The 27814-nt window shown below is 37.2% G+C and overlaps 1 protein-coding gene across 5 annotated transcripts in view; it reads right to left on the minus strand.

Moving 5' to 3' along the window:
- The window catches only part of ELP4 (elongator acetyltransferase complex subunit 4), a 230047-nt gene that overhangs the window by 190228 nt on the left and 12005 nt on the right, over positions 1–27814 (minus strand). The gene's annotated exons all lie outside the window — the stretch shown is intronic.

Consider the following 27814-nt stretch of genomic DNA (forward strand, 5'->3'; position numbering starts at 1 on the left):
TTTATAATGCCATAATTACTCTGATACCCAAACTAGACAAAGACATCACAGGAAAAGAAAGCTACAGACTAATGTGCCTCATGAACATTTATGAAAATAATTTCTCAAATATCCAAAACCAAAACTCATTAATATATAAAAAAGAATGTAATATACTATGATTAAGAGGGCTTTATCATAGAAATGCCAAGTTGGTTTTTTATTTTAAAAATCACTGTACCATAATGACATATTAAAAAAAGTAAAACCATATGATCATTTCAACAGATACAAAAAAAATCTGACAAAATTCAATAGTAATTCATAATACAAACTCTTATCAAATTAGGAATAAAATGAAACCTCTTCAACCTGATAAATGGTATCTATAATAAACTTACAGGTAACAGAATGGTAAGATGGAATGCTCTCTTCTTGATATTAGGAACAAAGAAAGTATACTCACTCTCACCATTTGTAATCAGTACTGTTCACAAGGTCTTAAGCATATAAAAAGCCATGAAAGAGAAATAAAAGCCATACAGATTAGAAAAGATGAGATAAAACTCTTTATTTGCAAACAGTATCGCATATGCAGGAAATCTTAAGCAATCTACCAAAAAGTTAGTAGGATTAATAAGCTAAGGCTATCAAGGTTATAACATGTAAACCCAATACATAAAAATTATTGCACTTCTACAAACTAGTAACAAACACTATAAACTAAAATTTTATAAATTCCATTTCAATTGATTGTAAAAACATAGAATGCTTTGAATAAGTTAAATAAAATAAGCGCATGAACTAGTTCCACATTGAAAAGAATAAAACAATCTGAGAATAAGTATAAAAAAACCTAAATAAATGGAGTGATATATCATGGTTATGGGATGGAAGACTCAAATCTTTTCAAACTGATCTACACATTTAATAGAATTTCAATGTAAGTCCCAGCAAGCTTTTTGGAGAAACTGATAAGCTAATTCTAAATTTATTCAGAAATCCAAAGGTGCTAGGTAACCAAATGAATTTGAAAAAGAACACAGTTGGAGAACATACCATTTAATTCTAAGACAATTTACAGCTGCAACAATCAAGGCAATATAGATTTGGCAAAAAGGTATACATACAGATCAATGCAAAAGAATAGAGAGACCAGAAATAAATCCACATAAATGATTCTTTTTTTTTTTTAAAGCTCTTTATTGGAATATAATTGCTTTACACTGTTGTGCCAGTTTTTGTGATACAACAAAGTGAATCAGCTGTGTTCATACATATTTCCCCATATCCCCTCCCTCCCACGACGCCCTACCACCCTCCCTATTCTGGCTCTCTAAGTTATTGCCCATCATCGAGTTGACCTCCCTATGTTATGCAGGAACTTCCCACTAACTATCTATTTTACATTTGGTAGAGTATATATGTCTATGCTACTCTTTCACTTCATCCCAGCTTCCCCTTTGCCCCCTCTGCCCCCCCCGCCCCTGTGCCCTCAAGTCCGATCTCTACATCTGCATCTTTATTCTTACCCTGTCACTGGGTTCATCAGTACCATTTTTTTTAGATTCTATATATATGTTAGCATATGGTATTTGTTTTTCTCTTTCTGGCTTACTTCGCTCTGAATGACAGACTCTAGGTCTATTCACCTCATTACAAATAACTCAATTTCATTCTTTTTTATGGTTGAGTAATATTCCATTGTATATATATGCCACATCTTCCTTATCCATTCATCTGTTGATGGACATTTAGGTTGCTTCCACATCCTCCCTGTTGTAAACAGTGCTGCAATGAACATTACGATACATGTTTCTTTTTGGATTATGGATTTCTCTGGGTATATGCCCAATAGTGGGATTGCTGGGTCATATGGTAGTTCCATTTTTAATTTTTTAAGGAACCTCCAAACTGTTTTCCATAGCGGCTGTACCAACTTACATTCCCACCAACAGTGCAGGAGGGTTCTGTCTTCTCCACACCCTCTCCAGCATTTATTATTTCTAGATTTTTTGATGATGGCATTTCAGACTGGTGTGAGGTGATACCTCATTGTGGCTTTGACTTGCATTTCTCTAATGATTAGTGATGTTGAGCATCTTTTCATGTGTTTGTTAGCCATCTGCATGTCTTCTTTGGAGAAATGTCTATTTAGGTCTTGCGCCCATTTGTGAATTGGGTTATTTGCTTTTTTGGTATTAAGCTGCATGAGCTGCTTGTATACTTTGGAGATTAAGCCTTTGTCACTTGCTTTGCTGGCAAATATTTTCTCCTATTCTAAGGGTTGTCTTCTTGTCTTGTTTATGGTTTCTTTTACTGTGCAAAGCTTTTAAGTTTCATTAGGTCCCATTTGTTTATTTTTGATTTGATCTCCATTATTCTAGGTGGAGGGTCAAAAAGGATTTTGCTTTAGTTTATGTCATAGAGTGCTCTGCCTATGTTTTCGTCTAAGAGTTTTATACTGTCTGGCCTTACATTTACGTCTTTAATCCATTTTGAGTTTATTTTTGTGTATGGTGTTAGGAAGTGTTCTAATTTCATTCTTTTACATGTAGCTGTCCAATTTTCCCAGCACCACTTATTAAAGAGGCTGTCTTTTTCCCATTGTGTATTCTTGCCTCCTTTATCAAAGATAAGGTGCCCATATGTGTGTGGGTTTATCTCTGGGCTCTCTATTCTGTTCCACTGATCTATATTTCTGTTTTTGTGCCAGTACCATACTGTCTTGATCACTGTGGCCTTGTAGTATAGTTTGCAGTCAGGGAGCCTGATTCCTCCAGTTCTGACTTTCCTTCTCAATACTGCTTTGGCTATTCGAAGTTTTTTCCCTTTCCCTATAAATTGTAAGATTTCTTGTTCTAGTTCTGTGAAAAATGCCATTGGTAATTTGATATGGATTGCAATGAATCTGTACATTGCTTTAGGTAGCACAGTCATTTTCACAATGTTGATTCTTCCAATCCAAGAACGTGGTATGTCCCTCCATCTGTTTGTATCATCTCTGATTTCTTTAATCAGTGTCTTACACTTTTCTGCATACAGGTCATTTGCCTCCTTAGGCAGGTTTATTCCTAGGTATTTTATTCTTTTTGTTGCAATGGTAAGTGGGAGAGTTTCCTTAATTTCTCTTTCTGCTTTTTTGTTATTAGTGTATAGGAATGCAAGAGATTTCTGCGCATTAATTTTGTATCCTGCTACTTTATTAAATTCATCAATTAGTGCTAGCAGTTTTCTGGTAGAGTCTTTAGGGTTTTCTATGTATAATACCATGTCATCTGCAAAGAGCGACAATTTTACTTCTTTTCCAATTTGGATTCCTTTTATTCCTTTTTCTTCTCTGATTGCTGTGGCTAAAACTTCCAAAACTATGTTGAATAATAGTGGTGAGAGTGGATACCCTTGTCTTGTTCCTGTCCTTGGAGGGAATGCTTTCGGTTTTTCACCATTTAGAATGATGTTGCCTGTTGGTTTGTCATATACGACTTTTATGATGTTGCGGTAACTTCCTTCTATGCCCACTTCCTGGAGAGTTTTTATCATAAATGGATGTTGAACTCTGTCAAAAGTTTTTTCTGCATCTATTGAGATGATCATATGGTTTTTATCTTTCAATTGGTTAATATGATGTATCACATTGATTGATATTTGTGTATATTGAAGAATCCTTGCATTCCAGGGATAAACCCCACTTAATCATGGTATATGAGCTTTTGAATGTGCTGTTGGATTCTGCTGGCTAGTATTTTGTTGAGGATTTTTGCATCTATATTCATCCATGATATTGGCCTGCAATTGTCTTTTTTTATGACATCTTTTGCTGGTTTTGGTATGGTGGCCTCGTAGGATGAGTTTGGGAGTGTTCCTCCTTCTGCTATATTTTGGAAGAGTTTGAGAAGGATAGGTGTTAGCTCTTCTCAAAATGTTTGACAGAATTCGCCTGTGAAGCCATCTGGCCCTGGGCTTTTGTTTGTTGGGAGATTGTTAATCACAGTCTCAATTTTAGTACTTGTGATTGGTCTGTTCATATTTTGTATTTCTTCCTGGTTCAGTCTTCGAAGATTGTATTTTTCTAAGAATTTATCCATTTCTTCCAGGTTATCCAATTTATTAGCATATAGTTGCTTGTAGTAGTCTCTCATGATCTTTTGTATTTTTGCATTGTCAGCTGTTACTTCTCCTTTTTCATTTCTAATTCTCTTGATCTCCATCTTCTCTCTTTTTTTCCTGATGAGTCTGGCTAATGGTTTATCAATTTTATTTACAATCTCAAAGAACCAGCTTTTAGTTTTATTAGTTTTTGTTATTGTTTCTTTCATTTCATTTTCATTTATTTCTGATCTGATCTTTATGATTTCTTTCCTTCTGCTCCCTTTGGGGTTTTTTTGTTCTTTCTCTGATTTATTTTATGTGTAAGGTTAGGTTGTTTATTTGAAATTTTTCTTGTTTCTTAAGGTAGGATTGTATTGCTATAAATTTCCCTCTTAGAACTGCTTTTGCTGTGTCCCATAGGTTTTGGGTCATTGTGTTTTCATTGTCATTTGTTTCTAGGTATTTTTTGATTTCCTCTTTGATTTCTTCAGTGATTTCTTGGTTGTTTAATAGCATATTGTTTAGCCTCCATGTGTTTGTATTTTTTACAGTTCTTTTCCTCTAATTGATATCTAGTCTCATGGTGTTGTGGTCAGCGAAGATGCTTGATGTGATTTCAATTTTCTTAAATTTACCGAGGCTTGATTCATGCCCCAAGATGTGATCTATCCTGGAGAATGTTCCATGTGCACTTGAGAGGAAGGTGTATTCTGTAGTTTTTGGATAGAGTGTCCTATAAATATCATATAGTCAAGATGGTCTAATGTCTCATTTAGAGCTTGTGTGTCCGTATTTATTTTCTGTTTGGATGATCTGTCCATTGCTGTAAGTGGGGTGTTAAAAGTCTCCTACTACTATTGTGTTCCTGTCAATTTCCTCTTTTATGGCTGTTAGCATTTGCCTTATGCATTGAGGTGCTCCTATGTTGGGTGCATAGACATTTACAATTGTTATATCTTCTTCTTGGATTGATCCCTTGATCATTATGTAGTGTCCCTCCTTGTCTCCTGTAATAGTTTTTACTTTAAGGTCTAATTTGTCTAATATGAGTATTGCTACTCCAGCTTTCTTTTCACTTCCATTTGCATGGAATATCTTTCCCCACCTCCTTACTTTCAGTTTATACATGCCCCTAGGCCTGAAGTGGGTTTCTTGTAGACAACACATATAAGGGTCTTGTTTTTGTATCCATTCAGCCAGTCTGTGTCTTTCGGTTGGAGCATTTAATCCATTTACATTTAAGGTAATTATTGACATGTATGTTCCTATTACCATTTTCTTAATTGTTTTGGCTGTGTTTTTGTAGGTCTTTTCCTTGTCTTGTGTTACTGCCTAGAGGAGCTCCTTTAGCAGTTGTTGTAAGGCTGGTTTGGTGGTGCTGAATTTTCTTAACTCTTGATTTCTCTGTCAAATCTGAATGAGATTCTTGTTGGGTAGAGTATTCTTGACTGTAGGTTCTTCTCTTTCAAGACTTTAATTATCTCCTGCCACTCCCTTCTGGCCTGCAGAGTTTCTGCAGAGAGATCAGCTGTTATCCTTATGGGTTTTTCCTTATATGTTATTTGCTGCTTTTCTCTTGTTGCTTTTAATATTTATTCTTTGCATTTAATTTTCATTAGTTTGATTAATATGTGCTTCAGTGTGTTTCTCCTTGGGCTTATTTTGTATGGGACTCTCTGCACTTCTTTGACTTCGTTTACTATTTCCTTTCCCATGTGGGGGAAGTTTTCCACTATAATCTCTTCAAATATTTTCTCAGACCCTTTCTTTTTTTCTTCTTCTTCTGGGATGCCTATGATTCGAATGTTGGTACGCTTAATATTTTCCCCAAGGTCTCTGAGACTGTCTTCCATTATTTTCATCCTTTTTTCTCTTTCCTGCTCTGTGGCAGTTATTTCTCCCATTCTATCTTCCAACTCATTTATTCGTTCTTCTGCCTCAGTTATTCTGCTGTTTATACCATCTAGAGTATTTTTTATTTCAGTTATTGTGTTGTTCATTACTGTTTGCTCACTCTTTGGTTCTTTCAGGTCCTTATTAAATGTTTCTTGTATATTCTTTATTTTGTTTTTGAGATTTTGCATCATCTTTACTATTATTACTCTGAAATCTTTTTCAGGCAATTTCCCAATGTCTTCTTCATTTATTTGGTCTTGTGGGTTTTTATCTTGCTCCTTTGCCTGCAAGGTGTTTCTTTGTTTTCTCATTTTGTCTAATTTATAGGATTTGCTGTCTCCTTTCCCTATGCTGCCTAGTAGAAATTCCTCTTATCTCTGTTCCATTTGGCTTGAGGTGTCAAGCACTGGAGCTTGCTGGCCTTTTGTTGGATTTGGAGCTTGGTGTTGAGAATGAGAACTCTGGGGGAGCACTTGCTGATTAATATTCCATGGGGTCAGGAGTTCTCTGTTGGTTCAATATCCTGGACTCTGCTCTGCTGTCTCAGTGGTCCAAATTTGACCCCCGGCCGTGGCACCAAGACCCTGGAAGCTGCACAGCACGGAGGAAAAGGAGGTAGAAGGAGAGCAAAGGAAAAAAGGAAGATAAAAGGGAAGAAGGGGAAAGGACAGACATTCCCTAAGACTGGTGGTAAAAGCAATTCCAATCAGTCAAAATCACACAAGGAGATGCACACACTGGCACTTGCAAGAAGAGAAGAGGAAAAGAAACCAAAGAGAAGAGAAAAAGAGAGGGCAAAGAAAAGAAAGACGAGAATACTCATACCAATTACAAGCAAATTCAGATACAGTAAAAATTTAACTATCAAATACCTAAAACCAGAAACAAGATAAGCATACCAAGAAGTCCAGTACTTCTAGGTATGGCTCTGCACTTGCTGTGGAGAGCTCAGACTGTAATCTGGTATTAGTCCTGTGTGTATTTGTCCCCACAGTCCCCAGTTGTCCCCTATGTTTACATTCTCTATTGTAGAAACACTTGTCTATTCAGGTGATCCACAGATGCAGGGTCTTTCAAGCCTATTGTGGGCATTAAATCTGCTCCTCCTGCAGCTGTTTCTCTTTCTCTTCTTTGGTCCTGCAGTCCTTGGGGATTAGCTTTGGTTTTGGTCCCTACTTTGTGTGTGGGTTGCTCTCAGGAGTTGGTTCCCTGCCCAGGCAAGAGGGGGCAAAAGAGTGTGATTGGGGCTCACTTGCAACTGCAGGTCGGGGGGTAGGGAGGGATATAGCAGTGTAACTGAAATCTGTGGGATTGCTTGCAGTAGCAGAGGTCAGTGTGAGCCTGAGGTGTGCAGTGTGTTCTCCCAGGGAAGTTGGTCTTGATTGCGGGACCCTTGGTGTTGGTAGGCTTCCCCTGCTGCTGGGAGGGTGTGGCCAATAACTTGCCTTACACACAAGACCCTTGGTGGCTGTGGGTGAGCGGGCCATGGGCCAGTGTCACAGCGGCGTGGTGTGGGAGCAGGGCAGCAGGTAGGTGGGCAGGCATTCCATGGTACCCAGTGGCGCGTGGGGCGAGTGGGGGTGCAAGGCAGCGGGTTTTTCGATCCAGCAGCCACCAGTCGGGGGCATGGGGTGGGAGGTGGACTTTTTGATCCAGCAGCCACAGGTTGCACCAGGGTTGTCCCCAAACTCCCTATCTTGCTGGCGCACCTGCCCCCCAGGCTGTTCTCATGCAGCCAGCCCCTGCTCTCTCCCTGGGGTCTGTTCTCTGAAGCCCAAGCCTTGGTGTCCAGCCCCCACCGCCACCGCAGGGGAGCAGATTAGCTTCTCAGGCTGGGGAGTGCTGCTTGACTCCTCCGTGTGGGCATCTCTCCACTCTGCTTTCTCTTCTGGGGGCTCTGAGGTTCCCCCTGTCCTTCCCTGCCAATGAGGGGGCTCACCTGTGTGTGGGAGCCTTCCCTCCTCACAGTTCCCTCCTAGAGGGGCCGGTCTCCTCAGGATTCTTTGTCTTTCTTTTTCCCTTCTTTCCTTTGCGCTGCCTGATTACGTGGAAATTCTTTTGCCTTTTTGGAGGTCTGAGGTCTCCTGCCGGCATTCGGAAGGTGTTCTCTAGGAGCCACTCCCCAAGTAGATGTGTTTTTGATATATTTGTGTGGAGGAGGGTGATCACCACATCCTGCTCCTCCGCCATCTTTTTCCAGTCCCCCACATAAATGATTCTTGACAAAGGTGGAGAAATAATTGTTTTTCAACAAATGGTCCTAGAATAACTGGATACCCCATATGCAAAAAACAATAAAAATCTCAATCTTACCTCATACTACACTCAATCAAAAAACAAAAAAAATTTGGGGGGGAGAAGAGGGATAAATTAGGAGTTTGGGATTAACAGATATACACTACTATATATAAAACTGATAAACAACAATATTCAATACCTTGTAATAACCTATAAAAGAAAATAACCTGAAGAAGTATATATACATATATATCTGAATCACTTTGCTATACAACTGAAAGTAACACAATGTCCTAAATGAACTATACTTCAATTGAAAAAGAAAAGAAAAAACAAACAAAAAAATTTCAATCTTATTTCATATTACTACTTAAACATTACCCTGAAATGAATCATAAAACTAAATACAGAAGCTGAAATAATAAAACTATTAGAAAAAAACGGGGGGGGGGAATCTTTGCAATGTTGCAATAGACAAAGATTTCTTAAATAAGACAGGAAAGCATGAACCACAATAGAAAAAAAATGGATAACTTGAAGTGCATAAAAATTTTAAATATTTGCTTTTGAAAAGACACCAATAAGAAGATGAAAAGGCAAGGTACAGAGAGAAAATACTTGCAATATATATATATCTGATAGGGAACTTGTATCCCATATATATATATAAAACTTTTATAATCCAATAAGAAAACAAACTACCCAATACAAAAATGAGCAAAAGCTATGACTACACCCTTCACAAAGGACGATATATGAATGGTCAACAAACATATTAAAAAATGTTCAACAGCACCAAACATCAAAACGTAAAATGAAAACATTGTGAGAAACCACTACATTCCTACTAGAACAGCTGAAATAAAAATATAATGCCAAGTATTGACAAGGAAGTGGAGCAAATAAAATGTTCCTGCATTGCTAGTGGCAGTATAAAATGGTGGAGCTACCTTGGAAAATAGTTTGGAAGTTTCTAATAAAGTTAAACATAACACTTATAGAAACCAGCAACTCCACTCCTGCTTATTTACCCATGTGAGATGCAAAGACATGTTCATATATAGATTTATAAAAAATGTTTATGACAGTTTTTTTTTGGAATAGCCAAAAACCTGGAAATGATCCAAATGTCCATCAACCAATGAATAGAAAAACAAATGGTACGTTCACAAATGAAATAATACTCAACAAAAAAAGAAATGGACTACTGATATATAGGCAACATCATGGATGAATCTCAAAGACATTAAGCTAAATGAAAAAAGCTAGACACAAAAAGTATGTATGATATGATTGTCTTCATGTGCTATTTCAGAGAAAGCAAAACTAAACTCTAGTGATAGAAAGGAGATGCTAGGGGCTTGGGGGCCAGGAAATATTTTAGGCATGAGGAAGTTTGGGGGGGGGATCTTGATTGTTGTGGTGATTACATGAGTATATACATTTGTAAAAACTCACTAAAATATACATTTGAAATGGGTCTATTTTATTGTATGTAAATTATAATTCAGTAAAGGTGGCTTATTAAAACAATTTCCTATGGCATAACTAAAATACCATATGATACTAGAGCAAGTCCACGATCAAAAGTATAGCAGATTGACACAAAGATAATTTTATATATTAAAGAACATAGCCATCTCTTTAATACTGTCTACCACAAAGTTAAAATCTATAAATCTAAAAAAAACACAAAATGGGCTTGATTAGGATTTAGGAGCATTTTATGAAAGCTTTTGTGTGCAAAGGAAAAGGAAAATGCTTTCAATATCTATGCACGGTTTACAGTCAACAGGTGGAAAAGGCGACAGAGACAAAAGTGAACCAGCACTGCCTATGGATCATTACAGCTATGATACTGGAAAAAATACTCATTTTATACAACTAAGAATTTGCCTCTGCTAAACTTTAGAACAAATAGAAAGTCGTGTTTAAAAAGAGAACTGATTTTATCTTAAATAATTACTATTAAATCAGTTTACAGAAGCAACCATATAAACCAAGGTCATTATAAATCAATGATGTAAGAAACTAAACTGATACTAACATTTTTAATTTCTGAGGTTGATATTTTTACAACATGGAAAATTTAACTTTTCAGAAATTCACCCACCATCCATCACACTCACAGAATTATTGCTAAAATTTGTTATATTTCCTTTCAGTACTTTTCCTGTAGGTATTTTCTTATATGGTTACAATTATTACTATTACTATCATTACTATTATTATTTTCCATGTGAGTACCTCATCTATTTATTTCCTTTATATATATATATATTTTAAACTAATTTTTATTGGAGTATAGTTGCTTTACAATGTTGTGTTAGTTTCTACTGTACAGCAAAGTCAATCAGCGATATGTATACATATATTCCCTCTTTTTTAGATTTCCTTCCCATTTAGTATTTTATTGAAGTATAGCTGGTTTACAATGTTGTGTTAACTTCTGCTGTACAGCCAAGTGATTCAGTTATACATATATATATTCTTTTTCACATTCTTTTCCATTATGTTTTATCACAGGATATTGAATATAGTTCCCTGTGCTATACAGTAGGATGGTTACAATTATTACTGAATTTTGTATCTTACTTTTTTCACTTAACCTCACACGAGCCACAGTCTTATAACTATGATGCTTAAGAGTGCATAATATAGCCCGACATAGCCGGTAGGGAGGCATCTACGAAGGCTCAAAGAGGGTGAAGCGGCGGAGCTGTGGCAGACGGGAGGGAGTGAGAAACATACGGAGGGTCCGCAGCGCAGCTCAGCGTTCCCGGACCGAGACATCGATCCGCGGCTGAACGGAGGGTCCGGGAGCGGGAGCGTGGGAACCGGAGAGCTGGTTCAGGGTGAGAAACATTGTTGCCGGTAGGGTGACGGACCCAGAGGACAGGAGGGAGGAGGTCCGCGGAGAGGAGTGCCCGTCCCTGAGAGCTGCCCGGCCATGATGGCGGCTGGAGGCTGCAGGCTCCCGGGCGGGGGGGGAGGAGCCGCGCGCGTAGCCTCTCTCTCTCTTTCGGCGCCTCTGCAGCAGGCAGTGGAGAGATGCCCTGCGGGCCAACTAAGGCGCTCAAGGATAACAAGCACCCTCAGGCGCTCGGGCGGGGCTAGATTAAAACCCCTTGCAACGCCAGCAGCAGGGAGGCTGCCCAGAGAAAAAAAACAAAAAACAAAACAACAACAGCATCAAAAAGAAAAAAACCCCGAGAGAGGCCCAACTCTAAGACTTTCTGTGTACGCCTGAGCCACCAGCGCCCTCTGCAACAGGCACCTCCAAGCCTGACTGAAACAACAGTGTGCCACTGCTCACTCACTCCCAGGAGAAGGAGCCACTATTGTACCCTCTCCCTCCCCACACACCGACGCTTACAGACGAACAATAAAGGAACCTCTGCTGGTCACAGAATAACGCAAAAAAAACCCAAGGCAAGGAGAAGGACACTTACAGCTGAGATGCTAAGGAAACAGAAATAGTAGTATCAATACCTATTGAACTGGTCCATTCTGGGATCAGTTCTGGATTTTTTTTTTTTTTCTTTTTCTCTCTTTCTTTCTTTTCTTTTTTTTTTTCCTTTATTAAATACGATCTTAGCCCTAAGGGATCTGCAATTTTTATAACATAAACTTTTAATGATATTTTTTATTTTTTATTTTATTTTTTATTTTTTTTGCCTTTTTATATACTTCTATATCAAGCTAAGTTTTTGGTAGTATGGACAATATATCTCTCATACTTTCCTTTCATCCCTATCTTTTATACATTTCTGTTCCTTTCTTTTTATTTGCATATTTCCAACCACAGTACGCTCTTCTGTTCCCCTTTCTTCCAGCCTTTTTAAGTTTATTTTATCTTAACATACTTATAAGCAACACTATCGGTCTGCTCAGACTCCTTGCTCTATTCTCCAGATGACGCACTGCCTTGCTATTTAATATCAGGCTTTTGTCTTTATCTTAGTTCTTAGTACAGTTGTCTAATTACATTCTGAGAATCTCCATTCTCTCTGGTGGTACTCTAGCTCTTTTCTATATTTGATCCTAGCTTACAGAATCTCCCTGGATTGATGTTTGTATGTGTAAGGTGTTATTTGTTTGTTTGTTTGCTTTTGCTTTTGTCTCTGATTTGTTCTGTTTCAGTTGTCAATTTCTGTTGGGTTTCTCTTTGAATATCTGATAGCACACTGGGGTTCTGTCAGATCTTTCTAGAGCCTTATGTCCTAACGGATTCAGTAATTGTGTGTCTTATACATGTATGCGTTTCCTGGACTTAATATTCGTTTAATCCAATACTTAGACATTAGTCTGAGGCTTGGACAGTCTTCTATAAACACCTCTATCGCCAGGACAAGAAACCCCAAAAGTCTGGACAACCATGAGGAAACAAAGAAACACCATGCAGGCAAAGGAGCAGGAAGAAAACCCATAAGACCAAATAAATGAGGAGGAAATAGGAAAAATGCCTGAAAAAGAATTTAGAGTAATGATGGTAAAAATGATACAAAATCTCGATAACAAAATAGAGAAAGTACAAGAAACAGTTCATAAGAACTCAGAAAAACAAACAGCAATGGATAACAAAATAACTGAAATTAAAAATACTCTAGATGCTATAACCAGCAGAATGACAGAGGCAGAAGAACGAATAAGTGAGTTGGAAGATAGAATGGGGGAAATAAACGCCACAGAGCAAGAAAAAGAATAAAAAGACTAGAAGACAGCCTCAGAGACCTCAGTGATAACATTAAACGTACCAACATTCGAATTATAGACATCCCAGAAGAAGAAGAAAACAAGAAAGGGTCTGAGAAAATATTTGAAGAGGTTATAGTGGAAAACTTCCCCAACATGGGAAAGGAAAGAATTCACCAAGTCCAAGAAGCACAGAGAGTCCCATACAGAATAAACCCAAGGAGAAATACACCAAGACACATATTAATCAAACTAATGACAATTAAACACAAAGAAAAAATATTAAAAGCAGCAAGAGAAAAGCAACAAACAACATATAAGGGAAAACCCATCAGGATAACAGCTGACCTTTCTACAGGAACTCTGCAGGCCAGAAGGGAATGGCAGGATATACTGAAAGTACTGAAAGAGAGAAACCTACAGCCAAGAATACTCTACCCAGCAAGAATCTCATTCAGATTTGAGGGAGAAATCAAAAGCTTTCCAGACAAGCAAAAGTTAAGAGAATTCAGCACCACCAAACCAGCCTTACAACAAGTGCTAAAGGAACTTCTCTAAGTAGGAAACACAAGAAAAGGAAAACACCTACAAATATAAACCCAAAACAATTAAGAAAATAGTAATCGGAACACACATGTCAATAATCACTTTAAATGTAAATGGATTAAATGCTCCAACCAAAAGACACAGACTGGCTGAATGGATACAAAAACAAGACCCTTCTATATGCTGCCTACAAGAAACCCACTTCAGACCAAAGGATACATATAGACTGAAAGTAAAGGGATGGAAAAAGATATTCCATGCAAATGGAAGTCAAAAGAAAGCTGGAGTAGCAATACTCATATCAGACAAATTAGACCTGAAAGTAAAGACTATTAAAAGAGACAAGGAAGGACACTACATAATGATCAAGGGATCCATTCAGGAAGAACATATCACAATGGTAAATATCTATGCCCCCAATATAGGAGCACCTCAATACATAAGGCAAATGCTAACAGCTATAAAAGGGGACATCGACAGTAACACAATAATAGTGGGAGACTTGAACACCCCACTTATATCAATGGACAGATCATCCAAACAGAAAATAAATACAGACACACAAGCTTTAAATGACACATTAGACCATCTCGACTTAATTGATATTTATAGGACATTCCATCCAAAAACGACAGACTACACTTTCTTCTCAAGTGCACATGGAACATTTTCCAGGATAGATCACATCTTGGGCCACAAATCAAACCTCAGCAAATTCAAGAAAACTGAAATCATATCAAGCATCTTCTCAGACCACAACGCCATGAGACTAGATATCAATTACAGGAAAAAACCTGCAAAAAATACAAACACATGGAGGCTACACAATTCACTCTTAAACAACCAAGGAATCACTAAAGAAATCAAAGAGGAAATCAAAAAATACCTAGAAACAAATGACAATGAAAAGACAACAACCCAAAACCTATGGGATGCAGCAAAAGCAGTTCTAAGAGGGAAGTTTACAGCAATACAGTCCTACCTTAAGAAACAAGAAAATGATCGAATAAACAACCTAACCTTACACCTCAAACAACTAGAGAAAGAAGAACAAAGAAACCCCAAAGTGAGCAGAAGGAAAGAAATCATAAAGATCAGAGCAGAAATAAATGAAAAAGAAAGGAAAGAAACCATAAGAAAAATAAATAAAACTAAAAGCTGGTTCTTTGAGAAGATTAACAAAATTGATAAACCATTAGCCAGACTCAGCAAGAAAAAAAGGGAGAAGATGCAAATCAACAGAATTAGAAATGAAAAAGGAGAAGTCACAACGGACACGTCAGAAATACAAAACATCATGAGAGACTACTACAAGCAACTATATGCCAATCAATTGGATAACCTGGAAGAAATGGATACATTCTTAGAAAAATACAATCTTCCAAGACTGAACCAGGAAGAAATAGAAACCATGAACAGACCAATCACAAGTATGGAAATTGAGGCAGTGATTAAAAATCTCCCAACACACAAACGCCCAGGACCAGATGGGTTCACGGGCGAATTCTATCAAACATTTCAAGAAGAGTTAACACCTATCCTCCTCAAACTCTTCCAAAATATTGCATAAGGTGGAGCACTCCCAAACTCATTCTACGAGGCTACCATCACCCTGATACCAAAACCAGGCAAAGATGTCACAAAAAAAGAAAACTACAGACCAATATCACTGATGAATATAGATGCAAAAATCCTCAACAAAATACTAGCTAACAGACTCCAACAGCACATTTAAAAAATCATACACCATGATCAAGTGGGGTTTATCCCTGGGATGCAAGGATTCTTCAATATACGCAAATCAATCAACGTGATACATCATATCAACAACTTGAAGGATAAAAACCATATGATCATTTCAATAGATGCAGAAAAAGCTTTTGACAAAGTTCAACATCCATTTATGATAAAAGCTCTCCAGAAAATGGGCATAGAAAGAAATTACCTCAACATAATAAAAGCCATATATGGAAAACCAGAAGCCAACATCGTTCTCAATGGGGAAAAATTGGAAGAATTCCCTCTAAGAACAGGAACAAGACAAGGGTGTCCACTCTCACCACTATTATTCAACATAGTTTTGGAAGTTTTAGCCACAGCAATCAGAGAAGAAAAAGTAATAAAAGGAATCCAAATTGGAAAAGAAGAAGTAAAATTGTCACTCTTTGCAGATGACATGATATTATATATAGAAATCCCTAAAGACTCTACCAGAAAACTGCTAGCACTCATTGATGAGTTTAGTAAAGTAGCAGGATACAAAATGAATGCACAGAAATCTCTTGCATTCCTATACACGAATAACGGAAGAGCAGAAAGAGAAATTAAGGAAACTCTCCCATTCACCATTGCAACAAAAAGAATCAAATACCTAGGAATAAACCTGCCTAAGGAGGCAAAAGATCTGTATGCAGAAAACTTTAAGACATTGATGAAAGAAATCAAAGACGACACAAACAGATGGAGAGACATACCATGTTCCTGGATTGGAAGAATCAACATCGTGAAAATGTCTGTACTACCCAAAGCAATTTACAGATTCAATGCAATCCCGATCAAATTACCAATGGCATTTTTCACAGAACTAGAGCAAGAAATCTTACGATTTGTATGGAAACGCAAAAGACCCCGAATAGCCAAAGCAATCTCGAGAAGGAAAAATGGAGTTGGTGGAATCAGGCTTCCTGACTTCAAACTATACTACAAGGCCATAGTGATCAAGACAGTATGGTACTGGCACAAAAATAGAAAGGAAGATCAATGGAATAGAATAGAGAACTCAGAAGTAAGCCCAAACACATATGGGCACCTTATCTTTGACAAAGGAGCCACGAGTATACAATGGAAAAAAGACAGCCTCTTTAATAAGTGGTGCTGGGAAAATTGGACAGCAACATGTCAAAGAATGAAATTAGAACACTTCCTAACACCATACACAAAAATAAACTCCAAATGGGTTAAAGACCTACATGTAAGGCCAGGCACTATAAAACTCCCAGAGGAAAACCTAGGCAGAACACTCTATGACCTACATCAAAGCAACATCCTTTTGGACCCACCTCCTAGAATCATGGAAATAAAATCAAGAATAAATGAATGGGACCTCATGAAACTTAAAAGCTTTTGCACAGCAAAAGAAACCATAAAGAAGACTAAAAGGCAACCCTCAGAATGGGAAAAAATAGTTGCCTATGAAACAACGGACAAAGGATTAACCTCCAAAATATACAAGCAGCTCATGCAGCTTCATACCAAAAAAGCAAATAACCCAATCCACAAATGGGCAGAAGACCTAAATAGACATTTCTCCAAAGAAGACATACAGATGGCCAACAAACACATGAAAAGATGCTCAACATCACTAATCATCAGAGAAATGCAAGTCAAAGCCACAATGAGGTATCACCTCACACCTGTCAGAATGGCCATGATCACAAAATCTGGAAACAACAAATGTTGGAGAGGGTGTGGAGAAAAGGGAACTCTCCTGCACTGTTGGTGGGAATGTAAGTTGGTACAGCCACTATGGAAAACAATTTGGAGGTTCCTTAAGAAACTACAAATAGAACTACCATATGATCCAGTAATCCCACTCCTGGGCATATACCCAAAGAAAACCATAATCCCAAAAGAAACTTGTACCATAATGTTTATCGCAGCACTATTTACAATAGCCAGGACATGGAAGCAACCTAAATGCCCATCAACAAATGAATGGATACAGAAGATGTGGCATATATATACAATGGAATATTACTCAGCTCTAAAAATGGATGAGATGGAGCTATATGTAATGAGGTGGATAGACCTAGAGTCTGTCATACATAGTGAAGTAAGTCAGAAAGAGAAGGACAAATATTGTATGCTAACTCACATATACGGAATCTAAAAATGGTACTGATGAACTCAGTGACAAGAACAGGGACGCAGATACAGAGAATGGACTGGAGAACTCGAGGTATGGGAGGGGGCGGGGGGTGAAGGGGAAACTGAGACGAAGCGAGAGAGTAGCACAAACATATATATACTACCAGCTGTAAAACAGTCAGTGGGAAGTTGTTGTATAGCAAAGGGAGCCCAACTTGAGGATGGAAGATGCCTTAGAGGACTGGGGTGGGGAGGGTGGGGGGGACTCGACGTGGGAGGAGTCAAGGAAGGGAGGGAATACGGGGATATGTGTATAAAAACAGATGATTGAACCTGGTGTACCCCTAAAAAAATTTTAAAAAAAATTAAATAATAAAGAAAAAAAAAGATTTAATTGCAAAAAAAAAAAAAAGTGCATAATATTCCAGTAGATTTATGTACCATAATTTACAATACTAGTCATCCCCCCTCTATGGACTTTTCATGCCACTTTCAGGCTTTTGCTACTATTAAATGCAGAAGCACAAAAGTGCCTCAAATCCCACATGTCCAAGATAGAACTCAGAAACTCATTATTTTCTTCCATCAAATGGGGTCCTCTTTCAGGATTTTAGAAAATCGGGATTTATTCTTAATATCTCCTCTCTCTCTCCATCTCTCTCTCACCAATACACTCTTCTCCCCATGTCTAAAATCTTATAAATTTATTTTCAAAATATTTTTAGAATGTATTCACTTCGTTCCATGCCAATGTCTTTCCCCTAGCTTTGCTACAACAACTGTTGCCTAGATGATGGCAATTTCTTCTTACTTCTTTGCATTCACTCTAATCCTCCTTCAATTTAGCAGTGACCTTTTCAAAATACAAACCTGATCATGTCACTTCCCTACTTAAAACCTTTCAGTGGTTTCTCATTGCTCCTGGGAGAAAGAACGAAATCCTTTAGTGTGGTCTACAGGCTCTACACGGTTGTGGTCAAAGAGGAGAGTTTAACGTGCAAAAAATAAAAATAGTTGTTAAAAGTGGTGTAATAATGTACATGATTATTGTTTTCCCTTTAAAATGTACCTGATTGCTGTTTAACAACTTTTTAAAAGAAAAAAGTAAACCTAAACTATTTAATTAGGAAAAGAAAAATAATTATTTGTAAAATTGAGGACACGATGATACTCAGTAAGGGAATAAAATATACAGTAAGTACTGCATAAACTACGGATATTCACTTGTAGAGAATAAAAAATATTGAGTGATTTATCATTATTGAAGAGGTAAAAGAACTAAATGACAAAGTTCCCCTTTTTTTAACCTATTTCTTAAATGAGTAGGGGTTTTGACTTTTTTTTAACCTACATACAATACAGTGATCTTATCTACACTCATATCTTAAATTACTATCTCTAGGAGTCATACTGCGTCTTAACTCAAGACCTTTGCATAAATTACTTCAGCTCTTCGGCTTAGCTAATTCCCTCAAATCCTCACAGATCCAGATTAGGCAACCCCATCTTCGAGAAGCTTTCCTCAAGCCTGGGTGAGACGATCAGAGTGCCCTGGAGCATCCTGTCAACTCTTATACTAGCATTTAATACACATTATTGAAATTTCTCCACTAAGCCAAAAATTCCTCATGGCAGAGAATGCATTTTACTGTTACATCGCTAGTACTGGGCACATAGTATATAGTAAATATTTATACAATTAATTAAGGGAAAAACAACAAACAAAAATCTATCTTGTCTTGTAAATTTGTCAGATCTACTGTAGTTTGGCTGAAAACACATCCTATCATAGCCATAGCCACACACACACACTATAATAGTTACCAACCCTACTTTTTCAAAGACACCTATGGGGCAGATATAAACTAACGGGAGGAAGAAAAATTAGCAAAATAGGGCATTAGCAAGAAAAAGAAAAGGATTAGCAAAAAAAGTAGGAAAATAATTTGAGCTTTTCAAGCTGAAAATTACCAATTCTGTGAAAAATTTTTGATGTTGTACAATAAGCATTTAATTAATCTATTTAATGAATCCTCATAGCACTGGGCATGCAAAAATGATAATGATGTGACAGAACTGCCAAAAACCAAATGTAGTTTTGGCCTGAATTAATAGTCTAAATCCTAGGTTGAGGGAGATGAATGTCTATGGTTGTCAACCAGACTGACAACAATATATTTCATTTGCGGACTTACACAAACTGAAGCATCCTCTGAATGGAGTGACCAGGATGGTGAAGGGACTTGAAAGCATGAGAAATAAATATTTACCTTGAAGAAAAAGAGACCCAAGGGATGCAAGATAGCTGCCTTCAAATATTTGATGGGCTGTTATATGGAAATGGAATTACACTTGTTCATTAACGCCCCCAAGGGGTAGAATAAAGCCTAATGGATAGAAACAACAGGAAAACCAATTTTTCTTTAATATCAAAGTCCAAATGAGCTGCCCCTATGATTCCACTGAGACTGGTCTGAAACTCATCAATGACTTTCTAAGTGTTTAATTTCTGGGACACTTTAAAATTTTTATCTTTATTGTCTACTGCAGCTATTGCTATGGACAGTTTTCTTTTTGGAACTACCCTCCCCCTCCCCCATTTTAAAGACACTCCTTGCTCCCTCTTTTCCTGTTTCTTTAGCCATTCTTTATATATGTAAGCAGTTTATATAGAGCTCTCAATTTGTTGGTATACAAACATGAAATAATTTTACTTGTTTATTTTCTAGTCACTGCTTTCAACTATACAACATCAAAACTTCCTTTTCTCATCTCTTAATGACATCCAGAGTGGATTCTATGATCTTCTCACCAGTTTCAGTTATTAAAATTTGAAATAGTTAAGTTTAAAACTTTAATGTTCAGTGCAAAGCTTTCTCCCTCCTTCAGTGCAGACTAAGGCTTGTAGATTGAAGGTCTCAGTGGGGCAGAGGGGTTCTACAAGAAAGGCAAGTCCTAAAATACTTCTTACCCCACATCCTCTCTCCAAGTCCTCATTCTATTACTGGGAGAAAGGAAAGTGGCAGAGATCAACTTACACAATTATCTGTCTGGTTTAAGTAGAGAGATGTCCCTATCCTCACTCTGATCTGTTCTCTTCAAGCCAGCTGCTTGTGGTCTATGAAATTATGGTGATTTCCATGTAGGTGGTAAGCATGGTTTTTGGGGTGGTGCTCTGCTTCATTCTGGCCCCAACTATCACGAGAAAACCCTTCAAAGAGGCAGAATCTTGTGTTTGTGGCGGCTGGCCGGGGGTGGGGGGCGGGGGGCTGGCCAGTACAGTCAACATTATGTTAAAAAAAGCAAATAAGGAGTTATTGACCATTAACTATATGCTAAACATGGTGCAAAGCACATCTCATGCATTAGCTCATTTAATCCTTATAATAACCATACAAATGTTATTAATTTTTATCTTACAAGTAAAGAAACTAAAGCACAGAGAATGTAAGCAGTTTGCCTTACAGCTAGCAAAGGGCAGAGCAATTATTTGAATCTAAGAAGTCTGATTCCAGAAACTATGCTCTTCACCTCTTTCCTGGGCTTATTTTCCTTTATCTATCCCTTAAACACTGATGTGGCTAGGCTTTAGATTTTGATCTGCTTTTCTTTTTACTCTAGTTGTTCTGAGTCTTTTTTTGGAGTCTCAGGCCATTCTAAGAAACTGGTGTAAGTTTTATATGCTGGTATAAAAATATACACAATCATACACAAATTTGCATGTAATTTAAGGGCATTAAGAGACTCCCTAAAATTCCATCTCTGGATCCACAAGGGTCTATAAACTTGGGCATTGTAATCCATGTCTATGACTTCAACTAAAATATACATTGAATGAAACATTCATTAAATAATGTTGAGGAATCCCAAATATTTTTCTCTAGCCTAATTTAATACCCAAATATCCAACTGTCCACTAGGTAGAATTACTTGGAACATAAAATTCTTTGTGTTTAAACTGAATTCATTACTTTACCTCAATATTTGCCCATTCTTCTCCTTTCCTGACTTCACCTAATGGTGCTAATTTCAAACTTTCTCTGGCCAGTAATCTTGGAATCATCCTACCTCCTGCTTCTCCCTCATCTCCAACATGCTTATATAACACAGAAGTAGAAATCAACACCTTTGTGATGGTCCAATTAAAAGAGGAAAAATACAGGGAAATCATATTTCATATCACAGAAGTCTAAGCAAAGCTAGTTAAACATTTAGAATCTAATATACATAATGAAATGCAGACATAGAAAAGTTTCTGTTGTTAGTCTATCAAAATATGATAGTAAATTTATGATTAAAGTCTTAAAAGCATAGTAACAAACAGCTCATGTTTAGATTAGGGCAATGAGTATTTTTTATCACTTAAAGTTTTTTACATGATCCCTGCAGTGCATCCCTCATAATCTCTTCATTGCTCAAAATACTCCATGATTACATCTTTCTAACCACTATAAATTGTTTTTAGCCAGACTTTCATATCATACATTTATTCACGCATGCACTCATTCACTGTGTCCCCATACGGTTCCCATGATCACAGAGCTTACAGTCAGTCTACTGAATAAAGTGTGATCAGGTTTTTTCAATAAAGTATAAGTATCATGAGAAGGTAAAGAAAGAATACTACAGCAGTATTTATATGAGAGAAATACTACTAATTGGGCGTGAGGAGAAGGAAAGCTACAGTTAAGGATAACTTTCTGGAAGAGATATTTAAGTGGAGACCTAAAAGATGATTAGGAGTTAGGAAAGGAGAAGAAAAAGAGGCAGCAAGAAAGAACTTAAGAAAAGGCCTGGAGAGAGATGAGAGAATGGTACTTTGATGGAATTAAAAGCTTAGGGTGATAAACACAAAGCTTGAGGAAGGAGGTGAGAAGATGAGAAGAGATAAGGCTAAAGTGAATCAGCAGAGGCAGATCACTAAAGGCCTTAGAACCCAAGTTAAGGAGCTTGCACCTTATGTTAAGATCAATAGAGAGCACCGAAAGGTCCTAAGCAAGGATCATGATCAGATTCTCATACCATGAAGTTCACTCAGGCTACAGTATGAAAATGGACTGAAGCAAGGGAACATTGGGGACAACTTAAGAAGCTGTTATAATAATTTCAGTGAGAGTTGTTGATTATGGTTTGAATTAGGGTTGTGGCAGCAAGAATGGAGAGATATAGACAGAGTTTTTAAATACATATTTAAAAGGTTGAAAACCATCAGCATTTAATGATTACTGGGTGTATAGAGCGTAAGAGACAAGTCTCTGGCATGTATGACACGGTAGGTTGAATAATCCAGGGATGACAGGAAAAGGGATAGATTTAGAGGAATGGGCTAGAATTTGGAGATAAGGGCAGACTGCGAGTTTAGCTCTAGACATACTGATTTTGAGGTCTGCATAAGATATCCAAGAGAAAATGCTGAATAGGAAGTTGAATATGATCTCCACATTTCTCTATGCACCTTATACATGTAGCAATGCCTAGAGATTACTGATTACTTTTATAAGATGAGGTTTTTCCTGGTTATTCTAGTTATGGCAGGGACTGAGACCTCCCAGGGAAGAGTATGCAGCACTAGAAGAGGGAATATTATGTCAGTATTCTAAGTAGAGCCAAAGGAGTCTAAGAAAACATGAGCAAAGGGTAGAAGGAAAACCAGAACAGAATATTATAACAGAATCCAAAGGAAGTGAGTACTTCAAGGAAAGAGTGATTAACCACATCAATTGCTGCAGAGATCAAGAAAGAAGAGGCCTGAGAAGATAGCAGGTAGCAGGATACAAAATCAACATAGAGTAATCTGTTGCATTTCTTTACACTAACAATGAATTATCAGAAAGGGAAAGTAAAAAGCAATCCCTTTTAAAATCACATAAAAACAAACAAAAAATGTAGGAAGAAACCTGATCAAGGAGGTAAAAGACCTATAGGCTGAGAACTATATAACATTGATAAAGGAAACTGAAGATGATTCAAAGAAATGGAACGATAACCTATACTCTTGAATTGGAAGAATTAATATTGTTAAAATGGCCATACTACTCAAAGTAATCTACAGATTTAATGCAATCCCTATCAAATTACCCATGACATTTTTCACAGAATGAGAACAAATAATCCTAAAATTTATATGGAACTATAAAAGGCCCAAAATTGCCAAAGCAATCCTGAGGAAAAAGAACAAAACTGGAGGTGTAACTGTCCCAGACTTCAGACAATACTACAAAGCTACAGTAATCAAAATGGCATGGTATTGGCACAAAAACAGACATATGGATCAATGGAATAGAAAAGAGAGCTCAGAAATAAACTCACATACTTACAGTCAATTAATCTTCAACAAAGGAGCAAGACTATACAATGGAGAAAAGACAGTCTCTTCAGTAAGTAGTGTTGGGAAGTTGGACAGCCACATGTAAATCAATGAAGTTAGGACATTTCCTCACATCATATGCAAAAATAAACTCAAAATGGCTTAAAGACTTAAATATATGATATGACACCATAAGACTCCTAGAAAAGAACATAGCAAAACATTCTGTGATGTAAATCATAGCAACGTTTTCTTAGGTCAGTCTCCCAAAGCAACAGAAATAAAAGCAAAAATAAGTTTGACCTAATCAAACTCAAAAGCTTTTGCACAGCAAAGGAAACCATAAACAAAATGAAAAGAAAACCTGTGGAATGGGAGAAAATATTTGCAAATGATATGCCTGACAAGGGCTTAATTTCCAAAATACACAAACGGCTCACACACTTCAACAACAAAAAGCAAACAACCCAATCGAAAAATGGGCAGAAGACTTCAATAGACGTTTCTCTAAAGACATACAGATAGCCACTAGGCACATGACAAGATGCTCAACTTTGCTAATTATTAGAGAAATGTGAATCAAAAATACACTGAGGTAATACCTCACATTGGTCAGAATGGCTATCATTAAAAAGCCTACAAATAATAAATGCTGGAGAGGGTGTGGAGAAAAGGCAACCCTCCCACACTGTTGGTGGGAATGTAAATTGATACAGCCACTATGGAAAACAGTATGGAGGTTCCTGAAAAAACTAAAAATAGAGTTGCCATATGACCCAGCAATCCCATTTCTGGGCATATGTCCAGAGAAAACTAATTCAAAAAGATACATGCACCCAAATGTTCACAGCAGCACTATTTACAACAGATAAGACATGGAAGCAACCTAAGTGTCCATCAACAGATGAATGGATAAAGAAGATGTGGTACATATATACAATGGAATATTACTCAGCCATAACAAAGAATGAAATAATGCCATTTGCAGCAAGGGGGATGGACCTAGAGATTATCATACTAAGTAAAGTAAGTCAGGAAGAGAAAGATAAATATCATATGATAACATTTATATGTAGAATCTAAAATATGATACAAACGAACTTATTTATAAAACAGAAACAGACTCACAGACATAGAAAACAAAATTATGATTACCAAAGGGGAAAGAGGGGACAGGAATAAATTAGGAGTTTAAGATTTGGAGATACAAACTACAATATATAAAATAGATAACAACAAGGTCCTACTGCACAGCACAGGGAACTATATTCAATATCCTGTAATAGCACAGGGAACTATATTCAATATCCTGTAATAAATCTTAATGGAAGAAAAAATATATATATGAACCACTGTGCTATACACCAGCAACTAACACAACATTGTATAACAACTATAGTTTAATTAAAAAAGAAAAGATGAAGAAGGAATAGGACTGAGAAGTATCCTCTGGGTTTAGCAATGAGAAGGTCTCCAATGTCTCTGGCTAAGGTGGTTTTAGTGAAGTGGTAGTGCCTGAAATACACTGAGCAATGACTGAAATATTACTAAAACATATAAGAAGTATTACAGACCTATTCAACAGACTTTGCTACAAAAGGGAAGAAATAAAGCAATAATTGGAGAAGGTAGTGTTAACGGAGAGGAATGTTTTCATTTGAAAAGCAAGTAAACATAGAAAAGAATAAACATAGTAATGATAAGAAAAGAAAATTCATATTGCCAGGTACTTGGAAAGATAGAAGGAGAAAAGCTTTAAAGTACAGATGAAAGGATGATTCTTAAACAGGAGAAGGTACCACTCATCTTTCCATTTGTGGATAGAGCTAAGTTTTGAGGTTTGATGGTGGAAAGTTGTTTATGATGAGACTCTTACTTCTGTGTGAAATAAGGCATCCCAGAAAATGAGGGAGAAAGAAGTACTGTCTGGTGCTTGAGCACAAGAGAGTTTTAAAAGGCCATTGAGGTTACTGAGAATGAAAAGGAGGTGATTAGAGTTATACAAAAGCTTGCTGGTGAATGTTCAATGCCTTCCTGAGGTCATGAGATCATGACAGTCTCTAATAAATGACAGAAATAACTAGAAGTCAGTATATGGCAGCAATGAGATGGTATAGAAGGAAGAATAGCCAAAGATAAAAATCTCACTCCAGAAAGAATTTTAATATGAGTTATCAGGTTTTAGTATAAAATGATGATTTACTGTCAGAGAAACTTGATGGCGAATCTTAGCCATTAGGTGTGTGACCCTGGGCAAGTTCCTTGGCTTCTCTCAAAATTTCAATTTCATCTTCTGTAAAATATAGACACCTCATCTGATTGTTGTGAAATTAAATGATAAAATACACATCAAGGGTTCAGCGTGATGTCTGGCTGATGGTAAATCCTCACTAAATGTTAAATATTTTAATAGGATATTTAATGATAAATTTTAAAGATATTAGAGGGTGTTTTATATGAAATAGGTGTTATACAAGGCAAACTGCAAAGGTTTAGAAACAATAGGAATACTAGGAAATTGAGTCTACAGAGAAAAAAATACAGAATATTATTGAGATAAAAGTAACAGAGAAGGTAAGATCATTGCAACAACTTAATTCTTGGAAAATGACCAAAGGTAACTAGGAGGCGAAACATGATCCATCTGACTGGCTATAAAGCTAAGCAAACAAAAACTCCCAGGTGTCTTCTGGTAGAAAAAGGGTAAACAGCCTGATTCCTGCACGCTGCAGTTTGAGGAGCTGATATATGAGTTTCGAAGTTTCACAATTTGAATTCTACAAGTAGGTAGTTGAGACAAAAGACTCAGGGAAAGTAGGCCAAACTTTCCCTCTGACTAGTCCTAAATTAACACTCTCTCCTTTAGAAGGGCTTTCGCCTCTTTATTACAGGAGCATACTCTGCTGATAGCCTCTCCTATGCATGTGTTTATACAGTTTACATACAAATACTTTTCTCCGTTCATCTTCCCTCAATTTCTGCCCATATTTTGATTCAGTTTAAGCCTTTTCCATACCTCTTGCCCCTGCACAAACATATGCACATTATATAAGTATTGTTCATAGTAATTCCACGTGCAACCAACATCCAGTTTAAGTTCATCAAGGGTAAAAACCAAGATTCTTACTGCTTACTAACAGTGTCAAACACATAGTAGGCGCTTAAATGCTTCAGGACAGAAGGTCAGGTGGTTTTTTCTAGAAAACTGTATTGATAACAGTTGTCTTACTTCAGTCTTCTAACAAGTTTTACTACTATAAAATAAATTAAAGAGAATATGAAATATAATTATATAAAACAGGAATTGGTAAGCTTTTCCTTAAAAGTCAGCGTAAATATTTCAGGCTTGTGAACCATATAAGTAGTTTCTCTGTTGAAACTACTTAACTCTGCCCTTGTAGCACAAAAGAAGCCATAGACAATGTGCAAATAAATAGAGCAGGGTTGTGTTCCAATAAGTTTTTTAAAAAAATTAATTAGGCTGTGTTAGGTCTTCATTGCTGCGTGTGGGCTTTCTCTAGTTGCAGTGAGCGGGGGCTACTCCTCCATGCTGTACACAGGCTTCTCATTGTGGTGGCTTCTCTTGTTGCAGAGCGTGTGCTTTAGGCACGTGGGCTTCAGTAGTTGCAGTGCATGGGCTCAGTAGTTGTGGCTTGCGGGCTCCAGAGCGCAGGCTCAGTAGTTGTGGTGCAGGGCCTTAGCTGCTCTGTGGCATGTGGGATCTTCCCAGACCAAGGCTCGAAAAAACCCATGCCCCCTGCATTGGCAGGCAGATTCTTAACCACTGCACCACCAGGGAAGTCCCCCAATAAGTCTTCATAGATAAATTGCCAGCCAGCAGGCTGTAGTTTGCCAACTCGTATACCATAAGGAAAATGCTCAGAATTTATTACCTGATGTAAAAGGAAAACATAGCTCAGCAAATTCAAAAAGTTCAAAAACAACTGATGAGAAAATACTATACTATCCTGTGAGAGATATATTGGGAGTGTTTAGTTTTTGCTATTATATGAAATTATAACAAATTAAATCTATGAAAAGCATGACAGATTCTAAGGTGATCCCCATGATCCTGTTTCCTGGTATATCTCTTGTGTAACCTCTTCTCTTTGCATATGGGTGGAACCTGTGACTTGCTTTTAACCCAAAAAATATGGCAAAGGTGATGGGATATCACTTCTGCTACATAAAACT

The sequence above is a fragment of the Hippopotamus amphibius genome, chromosome 9 (assembly GCF_030028045.1).
Source record: "Hippopotamus amphibius kiboko isolate mHipAmp2 chromosome 9, mHipAmp2.hap2, whole genome shotgun sequence".
In the NCBI taxonomy this organism is placed as follows: Eukaryota; Metazoa; Chordata; class Mammalia; order Artiodactyla; family Hippopotamidae; genus Hippopotamus; species Hippopotamus amphibius.